We start from the raw sequence: 12,257 nt of genomic DNA on the forward strand, positions 1-12,257 counted from the left end.
CCCGGTTCAGTAGAAGGTTCAATGAAAGCAAGAATAACATCTTGATTCTCCACATTGTTGTCCCTGTGAAACCGTCTTGGTTAACTGATGCATAAACAACTTAGTGTGAAGACTCCATATAGAACTCAATTGAGAATGCTAAACGAGTTATTACAACTAAGAGGTGTCTAATTACAAACCCAAGTTTCAGACTTTCTGAAAACACCGAAAAATGCAAGAAACCTTGGCGCAACTTTCCATACATTTGTGAGCCAGATTTCCAACTCGTGTAAGTATCTTGAAAAGCTCATAGCTACTGAGGGATAGAATAGGGAGTGTCCTCATGTCAGACTTCTGAACATTTTGGAACACACAGAAGTACCTGTTCACCCCTAATGAAGGTTGCATGCTAACATACTTTGTCAGCACACCTACTAAGTCCTTGAATTATGAAACTATTGAAACGATATCCAACCCCACCACATCAGGTGTTCAAAGCTGAAAACCTAACCTAAGAAAATTCTAGAATAGGGAGAGAATCATCTATTCAGAATGCGTTGTGCTAACATATGCGCTTAGCAGATCCTTTAGCAAAGAATACGTGTAAGCTGCCCATCCAACACGAAATGAATAGCAGCAGTAAGAGTGAGGTGCTTTCCCCCAACCACTTACACACTTCCAGGATTGACGATAAACTACAACCATATATTTGATATGGAGTGGAGACAACCAACTAGGTTGAAAGCGGGTTGGACTGGAGTAAGCTCATAGAGTTTAGACCATCCAACCACATACACCCATCCTGAGCCAGTACCTTGTATGGCAGGGTGTAAAATCATAATAAATATGCAGTAGAGATTGCACTTGCAATGCAAAAAGGTGCAGAAACAATAAAGTCCATGAATTTGCATGCTGCTCCAAATAAATCAATGTTAAACACAAGGGCCCATAACACCTAGTGTGCATGCATTTAACAAAAACTTATCCAAACCACAATTCCATGACGAGACTTTCCAGGTAGATACAGGAAAGCATGGCAACAAAAGTTGGACCATAAGAGAATGTGACAACCCAGTCACACCCAGGTACCAACCATGAGACATTCTCATGAACATAGCATACTTGGCTATATGTAGAAACGACCCTCTGTTAAGGTGGTTTCACAGCACTTGTAATCGGAACATGTCTGTACTTAGTACCCAACAATTTCTGGCCACTGAAATTGTTCCTGATACGGTGTGCTCCAAATGGTCTAATGAACGGATGTGACCAGCACGTAGGGACGTCTCGCGACACATCATTAGGAATTAGGCGCCAGTGTTAGTCCCAAAGACTCATATTCTCCACATTGGAATATGTCTCAAATAAGGATGGCCGAAAAAGCGACATCAATCAAGTACAATTGTACTTGTGTGTGGAGGTAACTGCAAAACACTCCGCAACAAGAGTGAGAGGGACCCTCATTATCATTGCTCCACACTGGCTAAACCAAACTCCTTGAGTTCCTAGATCATGTTGTATCCCATGTGACAACATGTGCCCAAGCGAACCCTACAAGTCGGTTCATAATAGCATAATGCAGAAATGTATATTGGACACTACGGCCCAAAATACTTTGTTCCGACATGCCTCTATTATGTCTCTGAAACATTCAATCGTATTTATACGAGTTGAAAAAATCAAACAAAGCATACTAAAAAATGGAATAACACCAAATCAATAGATGCGTACCTGGGGATTGAACTATATGTTCACTTACTCGTATTCAAAGGCACGGGAGCACGTCTTCCACCTGTGAAAAAAAAACAAGCAACATTGCACTGGGTATCCTGGGTGTTGCCGTCGCAATCCAAACCCTTTGGTTATAATCTACATAGTCAAACCCCTTGGTAAGACCCTTTATAGAATCTGCCCAACTAGCAGGTAACGGTAACCAACATAGTCGATCGTGTATGAAAATGATTGGAATCAACTTGAAAAGTTGAATTTGTCCACTACCCCCTGGTAGATTGCGGACTTCTTTCCTTGAAAGTACAACTGGGATAAATCAAACTATGATCCTCAATGCCTATGGGATGATTGAGTAAACACCCGCTAGCTGAGAGTTAGAGCACCTTGGCTCAGGTTGACTCACGAGAAAAACATGTATCAAAAGATTAAGATTCTTAACAAGTTTTCTTTATTCTTTGAGAAAAATAAGAAAGAGAGAGAGAGAGAGAGAGAGAGAGAGAGAGAGAGAGAGAGAGAGAGAGAATGCTGTTATGGAATTGATATTTTATTATTTATTGCAGCTGTGATGACAGGTGGAAAAGAATGGACCAAGCTAGGCCTATGCAAATGAAAATATATACATTGTACATTTTATATTCAAGTGCTCTTTTATGAGCTTTGGCCATTTATGACCGGCCGGCCAGTTTGTAACCAATTTGACCATTCAAGAAATCTATAAAACAAATACGTGCAAGTGGGAAATGGTCACTCTTGCACGGGGGGAGATTGCACCCAATGTCTGTGTATCCTTCTCTCCTCTCTTCTCTTCTCTTCTCTCTCACCATGCCAGCGTAGCACTGCGCTCTAAGAGGTGCGCCTGCACGTGCTCGCTTACCCTGTCTCGCTCTCTCCCTCTCTCATGTGAGATTTGTTATGGCGTTTACACATACACGATGGCACAGGTATGGAGATCTATTGATTTATGGTTTGTAGCATGTTATTCTATGTATTTTGTAGGGAGCCACGACTTTCGACTGTAGCAGTGGTATCAGAGCGATGGCTACGTTCTCGGGCTTGCAACAACCAAAGCTATGGATATGATAAACCTCAAAGATAAGTCTTTTTTCCCATTTTTGTACATGAAATTACAATTACTTCATGATGCTTGCCTTAAGTACGGATTGCAAGTTGTGAATTTGTGTTTAGATAGAAAATAGCATAACGGTGCATTGATGAATGATGCTGGTTATATTATATTATTTACATCGTTAATAGAGAAGATTTGAAAAGGTAGTATACCTCACCCGCACCATAAGGCAATAGTATGCTCACAAACCATCTAGTTGTGGACTAAATACATACAAAAAATTTATATCGCTCCGTGCTACTAACTGTGCAAGGTTAGACAGAGGAGTAGGATAGCTTTAAGTTCATGGACAAGAAGAAGAACAAGAAGCCCAAATCAACCATGGTTCATTTTTTTTTCTTTTTTTTTTCGTTTTTCTTTTCAGCTATGCTCACTCTGCCGTGTGCTCCCACATGACAACTCAATTTCCTTAGTAGTGGCAACTCAAAAGATGGCAGTCTCCACACGATGGTCGTCGACATCATGACAACGCCGAGAGCATTGCAGAGCACAAATCAGTAGGGGACCGTCGCTCGGGTGCCGATTTGAGTTAGCATGGCAGTTCTAGCAGCACGTTCCGCCATCTGATGACTTATTGGACAACGTCTGCAAAGCAGAGCTAACCCTGCCATGTGGCTTTGCATGGGGCCACCCATCAGACCCTTGCAGCTTTTGATGCCTTCTTACGTCTATTGCGCACCATCCAATCACTATGCAGGCTTTTTGCGACTAGCCAGCCATCCACTCTCTCTGTTTACTGAACCAACCCCCACCTACACATAGTGATCCCGAAAGTGGGTGGCTTTGCACACCTCTGCATGCTGCAACAGAACTAACCTTGCCAACCCACACATGCTCACGGGCCATCATCCCGCTCTCCCTCTCTCTATCCCCTCTCTATTGCATGGCGGCACCAAGAGCATGAAATTGTTCTCTCTCTCTCTCTCTCTCTCTCTCTCTCTCTCTCTCTCTCTCTCTCTCTCTCTCTCTCTCTCTCTCTCTCTCTCTCTCTCTCTCTCTCTCCCACTTAGTGGCGCCCACAACCATTCACTCGACATGCAGACCACCGTTATTTTTTGACACTTGTCCACTAACTAGCAGTCATCCAACTTTCACTCTCTCTATCTCCCTCCCTGGTCTTGGTCTGCGATTCCATCCCTCTGTGATTACATTCCTACCACTAAATGGTGCCCACACAACCCATCATCTCTCCCTTTCTCTCTCTCTTTCTCTCTCTCTCTCTCTCTCTCTCTCTCTCTCTCTCTCTCTCTCTCTCTCTCTCTTTCTCTCTCACCCCACTTCCCTGCATCCTGCAGTAGCACACATACAGAGGAGAAAGCTAGAGAGCAGAAAGAGTGCGGCGGACAGTCTCATAAGCTGGATCAAAACGTCGCTAACCTCTGTCGGCTACCTCCATACCTGTTTCTTTAGCCCCATCTATGCTGCCTGCTATAGTTACAGTTCATGGCAAAAACTTTTGAAGTGGCAGCTTAGCTTAAGTCACTGCCATATGCGCGGGAGTTCAACCCACAGAGGCTAAGTTGCTGGGTGCAAACATTCTTATTTCTTGAGCTATCTTGATTCTACGCGTCATGGAGAAAACATTCCATTTTTGGGATGCAGCGATGGCCGCACGTCTGAGCACCCGACCCTCAGCAAGTACCGCGTCAGCGATGTCATTTGCGAGCCCACATGCTGATGAAGGAAGGCCTGCCTGATACTTTGACAGGAAGCCATGATGGGGATGCCGATCGAGAGGAAGAAGAGGCGGTGGGCCTGTTTGTTGACAGACACTATAGGTTGGTCAATCGGATCTGTTTTGTTGGTTAATTGGATTGTAGTGCATCGAATTGTAGTGAGACTGTAGTCAGTCAGATGTTGGTCTATCGGATTCTGTTGGTCAGTCAGATGTTGCTTAGTCGGATTTTTCTGGCTAGTCAGATTTTGGTAGGTTTAGTCAGTTGAGGTTAAAGCTATAAATTGTAATGTTCTTGGGGAGTTTTTAGACGAGTCATATGAGAAATTAGTTACAAGTCTCTCTCTCTCTCTCTCTCTCTTCTTGCTCTCTCTCTCTCTCTCTCTCTCTCTCTCTCTCTCTCTCTCAATCTTTACGCATGCAGTTTTGAGAGTCGTTCTGTGTTTTTCCCTGTTGAGGGTGTAAGCCCTCAACACTTTGGCGATCATGGTGTTTAGTGATGAAGACTCATGCTTTCCTGTACTACTGAGGTGGGGCCATCTTTCCACTATCCACTATCTGTGCGAGCAAGATTTCATCGTTCTCTCTTGCCCATACCCAATTCCATTCTTTGATTTCTCTTTCTCTAGCACTATCTCTGATTTTATACTCCACAGCTTTCTCTGCATCACTTAGCGCAACCTAAAGAGCAAGCTTTCAGCCAAGCATCCCACGACCTGTTATCTGCAGATTTGCATGAAGGACAAGCATTTGGAAGAGAGATGCTGCAGCAGATTCAAATCAGAATAAAGTTGTGCTAATGAAGATACATCAAAAGCAGTCCAAAGCAGTGGCAAGAGGGGAGATGCAATGGAAGAAAGATTTCCGATTGGGGGGATTCAGTGAAGAAGGAAGATTTTGGAGAAGGAACGCACTTAACCGGGGCGGATAATGATCAAGAGGGAGTTTCTCAAGGAGTCGACATCAAGAGAAGTTTCTGGAAGGTGATTCAAGAGAAGACTTTGTTGCAAGGAAGAAGTGATCCAATGGAGACATACCAGGCAAAAGATCGGATGTACTACCTGGAGACGCAAAGAGTGCAAGAAGCGGAATCTTGGACAGCTTATGGAGAAATCTTTTGGTGAACCATTGCCAAATGAAATCATTATGTTTTCCCCACATGTTTTATTCTGAAATCTTTTGTAATCCTATGTCACGTGATAAGGCATTTGACTCCGATCAAGGGATATGTGAATCCGTGTCAGATTTCTACGAAATCCACCACCGGGCTGTGCCATGTGTTGACAGACACTATAGGTTGGTCAATCGGATCTGTTTTGTTGGTTAATCGGATTGTAGTTCATCGGATTGTAGTGAGTCAGACTGTAGTCAGTCAGATGTTGGTCTATCAGATGTTGGTCTATTGGATTCTGTTGGTCAGTCAGATGTTGCTTAGTCGGATTTTTTGGTTAGTCAGATTCTGGTAGGTTTAGTCAGTTGAGGTTAAAGCTATAAATTGTAATGTTCTTGGGGAGTTTTTAGACGAGTCATATGAGAAATTAGTTACAAGTCTCTCTCTCTCTCTCTCTCTCTCTCTCTCTCTCTCTCTCTCTCTCTCTCTCTCTCTTCTTGCTCTCTCTCTCAATCTTTACGCATGCAGTTTTGAGAGTCGTTCTGTGTTTTTCCCTGCTGAGGGTGTAAGCCCTCAACACTTTGGCGATCAGTCGTTCTGTGTTTTTCCCTGTTGAGGGTGTAAGCCCTCAACATTGTCTGGGTTCACATGACCGAGATCACTACCACCGATCTGTAGAGCGTGAGGGAGATGGGCGGTGGCGCCTGCTGCCATGGAAAGAGTTTAATGGGTTCATAATGGGAGTGCAGGTAACTTAACAAAACAAAACCTTTCCATTTGTCCCCCTTAATAAATTGAACAACGAGTGGTTCCCACCCATCTTCTGCCCTATCAAGCACCACTCCCATATACACACTTGACTTCATTTTATTTTAGTACTCAGACATTGGCTTTGATCCAAAAGAATTGTATCAGCTATGTTTCATATGTAAGTTTTCCCTTTTGAAGACGAGTAATATAACATTTCATTTTTGCTATCTCTCTTCGCCCTCCCACTATGAATCCTTTCGATGATAGACATTGAGGATACTCTTCGACACCCACCACGACAATACTATCTCCAATGCTGGAGACCCACACACATTGTCGATGAAAATATTGCTTTTCATCACAACTTTAGGCTATGGCTACTATGGCTAATAAAATATCTCTATAACGTGAGCAATATCTTTGATATATGTTGTTTTTCAATAAAGGTTTTCTTCATATTCTCTTTATTTGGCATAAAGGTTGCCTTTCTAAATCAATTTTTCCCTTAGAGCTCAAAATACAAAACCGGAATTGGAAGTCATAAATAATAAAAATTTCCCTTTGCACTTGAATCCAAATATGGCTCGTGTAGCCCATAAGTCTTGAACAAAATTTGGTTTGAAAACATAGCTATATAATTATATATATATATATATAATTTTTCTTGTAATGAATGCTCTTTTCTAGCACATATGATGTTTCCATTGTTCATACAACTCTTTCTAGAAAAGCACGATAAGCTACAACTAATTGCCTTCCTAAGAGAAAGGTAATAGACCGTGAAGTTAGTGGTACTTAACTGCTTGCATATTTCTAGAGTTTCTTATGAATATCGATGTTCCATACTTCAGTGGGTTATGATTTTTAAACTCTACCCGTCTCAATGTAAACAATAATTTGCTTCTCATGACTCATGTTGCCTCTTAATTTATCTTGTAAAATTGTCAATGCACTTTGCTTTGCACAAAAGTAGTAGTTTCCAATCAAAGGTGTAACCATGGAAAAATAAACAAAAGTGAACATGGTCTAACCTGGTTATCCTGCTGTAACAAGTTGTCTTGATATGTCAAGGAAAAACTCGCTCAAATGCAGCTCATAGCCCTATGTGTTGAGCGAGAGAGAATATCGTATCATATACAACCTTGTATATCATATACGCCCGTCTGGTATGTAATGAAATAACCTGCAATCATATTGCCATTTCTCCCGCCAAGTTTGTATGCTCATAGCATAGTCCAAATGCAGGAATCTTCAATGCAAGATGCCCAAATTGTAGCCAACAGATGCTGGTACCGACGTACAAAGATCATGGCAAACAAGAATTGACCTTGTCAAGCAATTTCAATTGAAATTGGCTAGTGCCGTGTGGCGAGTATCTTTACCGGCTTCTGGAAGCAGTGACAAGAAGTCGGCCATGCCGAGCTCTGTGCACCCTTCATGAAGTCGAGCCACAGGGTGTGCCGATCTCCTTGAGATTCCATGGGTATCAAAATTGAACTGCTGATAATCCGTGCAGCAGATCAGGGCTGCAGGTACTCAAGCCATGCTTGAGTCATGTTGGCAGGTTAAGCCTTGGGTCGATGCCAACAAAATTGTAATGCTTAAAAAACAACTATCACAAGCCGTGCTTGTGCTTGGAGTGCCTAAAGTGCACTCCCCTCGATTGCATGCGAGCCTTGCTAGAAGGCAATGCAAGCCTTGCTTGCCCAAAATGTTATGTAAATTTCAAAGTAACAATGCAACATGCACATTATAGGCATAATTTAGTTGCATGTGCAAGTGATGATCATTCATGCTAGGAAAACCATGCAAATGAATGGAGATTGATAGCTTGTACAACAGCCTTGCTGGGACAAGAATCACTCATCATGTTCGAACAAATTTGCGAAACAACTTCAAAAACAAATGCATACCTCATTACTGACTTGTGCCGATTTACCTTGCTGGCCGCATGGCCTATGTGGTAGCTCTTTCATGATCTTTGTAACCCACGTCAAACCTTGAAGCTTGTCCTACCCTCATGTACCCTCATGGAGGTTGGTTGCAAGGCTTCTCTCAAAATGCCTTGCCTTATGTGCAACTCATGGTGAAGCTTAAAGCAAGGATCAATTACAAATTCTTGGTTGCAAACCTTTTCGAATGTGATTCACTCGAATCCAAGAGAGTTCGAGGCATACGGACTTCATGGACTTTCTTGTTGCAGCATCACGTACGTGCATGCTTGAATCTATGCCAAGGTGACCATGCCTTGAAATCCTGTGCATGCTTTTTAATTTCTTGCATTGACTTGCCTCACCAAGCAGTGGCTTGTGTGTCGGATCTCGAGTTCAATAAAGACTTGCTTCTCCACTACCATGCTCTGCATGGATTCTGCATAAGTCCCGTACTTGTCATCGATTGTATGTTAAAATATTTACTAAATTTATTTGCTTGCTTCAAGTATCGCCCTCCTTGAGAGTTCAACTACACATGGCCGTGTTTTTGAACACGAAGGCATGCCTTTGCCCTCAAAGCAATTGACCTCACTTGTGGGTCCTTGATTCCCAGCCCTTGTTGCTTGTGAAACCGCGAGATGTGGCATGCCTTGCATGCTTGCCCAGTTTATCTCTTATCGCAGTTTCTTGCTGCAACTGGTAACGAGTGTGCATGTACCCTTAAAGTATTTAGGGTGACCAAGGTACTCTGGGTTTCAAAACGCGTTCCCAACCAGCCATGGTCATCGCGCAGGTTTTGCCGCCGATGGAAGGAGACAGATGTTCCACAGAGGAGGCCAAATTGGGCACTGCCATAGAAACGAAAAACACTCCTGACGGTAGCGTGATCTCAACAAGCCTGAGCATGCAAGTTTTTCCACAGATCGACTGTTAACCCTCTCTCGCTCCAAGGGCGCCTGCACATGGCCGCCTCCCCTCGCCATCCTTGGTGGCCAAGGGATCTTGCCCACGAACTTTTTCTGCCGAGCCTTCACGAGCTCTTTCCTCCATGCCATGATGACTTGACGAGAGAGAGAGAGAGAGAGAGAGAGAGAGAGAGAGAGAGAGAGAGAGAGAGAGAGAGAGAGAGAGAGAGAGAGAGAGAGAGAGAGAGAGAGAGAGAGAGAGAGAGAGAGGGAGGGAGGCCATGCCTCATGCTGAGATCGAGAGAGCAATAGAGAGAGTCCTTCCCCCTTCCATGGCTCTCACCCCTGAGCTCTGATACCAATGAAAGACCAAAGGATGGAGTGGCATGTGGTTCTCCTCCCAACCTCCCTACTTATAGCCCTTGGCCCTTGCAAGTAGGTGCCCTGAACTCATGCCTGGCCCTCGTCTCCTAGCCGTACTCAGCCATTCAGTCCCTGGCCCTTGGCTTGCTACCCGGTCCTACCTTTGGCCTGACAGGAGGAGTCTGTAGATAACAAGAATTGGCTCTATGGAAGCATTAGTACATAGTAGGATTACTAGTAGGTGTAGTAAGTAGTGGTTGGTAACTATTCAATCGCACACTCGGTCAAAACCCAGTACGCGCATCTATAAATAGGACCAACCACTTTCATTTTGGAGGTCTATCGGGCTATCGCTCTAGTAGTCTCTCTATATCTAATTTGTTGTACTCGTAAGATTTTTGGGAACACTTGTATTCTTTTGTAATCCAACAATTAATGCCATTCAGTTGTACTTCTAACTCAACAATTTGTATATATTTCAGTTATCTTATTGTCCAACATTTGAAGGTGCTCTTTTAGTTCATTTGTTTGTCTAGTTTTCCTTATGTTCATCTAAAGCTTGATTCTAATTGTCTTATTTGATCTGATGTGATCTAACAGGAATCTAGAGTCCTAACCTAGAATAACTGTCACGTGACTAGCTCATTCCAATCTCTGTGTGTGTGTGTGTGTGTGTGTGTGTGTGTGTGCATAGTACTCTGCTCTAGGAGGTGCACAACCACATTCTCTCTCCCTCTCTATTCTCTTCTTACCCCTCACAAGGTATGTGCAATTCGGTTTTCTAATTTGTATGTGTTTTGTAGTGTCGCTATTTTCTTCACTTGTTGCAATCGAGCCAATAGACTACATAGCTCAACTGGAAAATTTCCAACCTTTTAACAATTCTATCCTTTTTTTTATGTATAACACATTGCCCCATCAATCTGCAAAAGTGACATGCATGCATATACTTGGTGTCTATCCAGCCTAATTATATGTGACCTCTATTTTTTGTGTTAACATTGACATGCTTCTGCCAATACGGTGCTAGTTCGATTCATCAAGCTGCAAGCATTTTTAACAGTATATTCATGCCATGTTTAATGCCCTTGACATATACAAAGTTCAACTTTTGTAACTCTATAAGATAAAGATGCCCACACTGAGCATACTATACCCCCTCTCAATAGAATTGAGCTCTCAAGCTTTGATTTCACTTTGATGGGCTCTTGACATCATTATAACACTCAAAAATGGCATCCAAATAAAGCATTCTTATTTCTCTTCAATAGAATAATCAACTTGCTATTGCAAAAGAAATTACTTATTTCTAGAGCTCTTGCACTAAGAAGAAAAGGAAGAATATCACCTATGTGTGCATGTGTGGATCCTCACAGAGATGAATGATCGACTATGATACCAAATATGAGATGGAAAAACTACAAATTCCCTTCACCCGTATAGAAAATGACATAGAGAAGGTGAAAATAGAGCTAAGTGTGTGTAACTCTCCACCCAACCATAGCTTATTTAGGAAAAGCTTTTGCCCTTCCAGAACAATCTATTCCTTTTTAGAAGAATTCATGAGACCTTGCCCTTGAGGCTCCACTCGAGCATCCTCTTCCCATAGGCATCCTTGTCCCATGTTGAAACTTTTAATGCTTATAAGCACCCTCAAGCATAGGCCAGATTCTTAGCTACTTGCCATAATCTATGGCTAATGTTGGCACCTTTGTCCTTGTGCTGCATCAACGTTTGCACATGTAAGAGCCATGTAGCCTACTTACACACTTGCACTTGGTCAATCCGTGGCTAATCTTGGCCCATTTGTCCTTGTATTGCAGCCATGCTTGCACATGCCATAACCATCTAGCCTACTTACACACTTGCGCGTGGTCTATCTTTAGAACCTATGCCTAGTCCCAAGACCCTAGCCATTCTAGGATCTTGTATATTCATTGATTTTATATTATAAATATGCTCTGATTTACTTGATGTCTAACATTACTGCTCGGATCTCACTTTTAGTAGGGAGCTTTGCATGCTCACAATGTGCCAAAGGGCACAAAACGTACATATATTGCTTTCTTTATTTAAGGACATCCTTACCAATCAAAAATCTTTTAAGTTCTCTATTTGGAATTCTTTATAGCCTACCTCCCCACTTTTGTCTTCTCGAAGTCTTGGCTAGATAGTGCTCCAGAAGCCCCTTTAAACTTGGCTTTAAGTGCTTGGTAACCTAGAAGTGAATTGGGTAAATTTTTCTGTGTGAATACCTACATAAGGTAAGAATTTCAAAGTTAGAGAGCATTGAGAATGTTTATGTAGAAGTTTATATATAAGAAAACCTCATTAGGAACAAGTGACACTAGCTAAGTTTGTGTATAAGTTTGAAACCACCTTAGAATGCACAGGGCACTTAAGGTATCATGCTAGTTGCTCAAGAAGGTGAATCCTAACAGAAAATAACATAGATACTCAAGATTTTCTTTTATTTGATTATCCTAAGTTTCTTATCACACAATTGACTGTGGCTAATGTTATCAATGACATTCCATCGTTGATAAGACTGGAAGAATGATGTATGACGTAAACCTAGGAAAATCTATGTGTTATGCGATGTTATTTTGGCAATACCACCACCAACAAGATACAATAGCACCCACAAAGGATGATATGTATGCACCTATGTGTGTATCAGTTG

The sequence above is a fragment of the Adiantum capillus-veneris genome, chromosome 22, assembly GCF_014529385.1.
Source record: "Adiantum capillus-veneris isolate H3 chromosome 22, ASM1452938v2, whole genome shotgun sequence".
NCBI lineage: Eukaryota > Viridiplantae > Streptophyta > Polypodiopsida > Polypodiales > Pteridaceae > Adiantum > Adiantum capillus-veneris.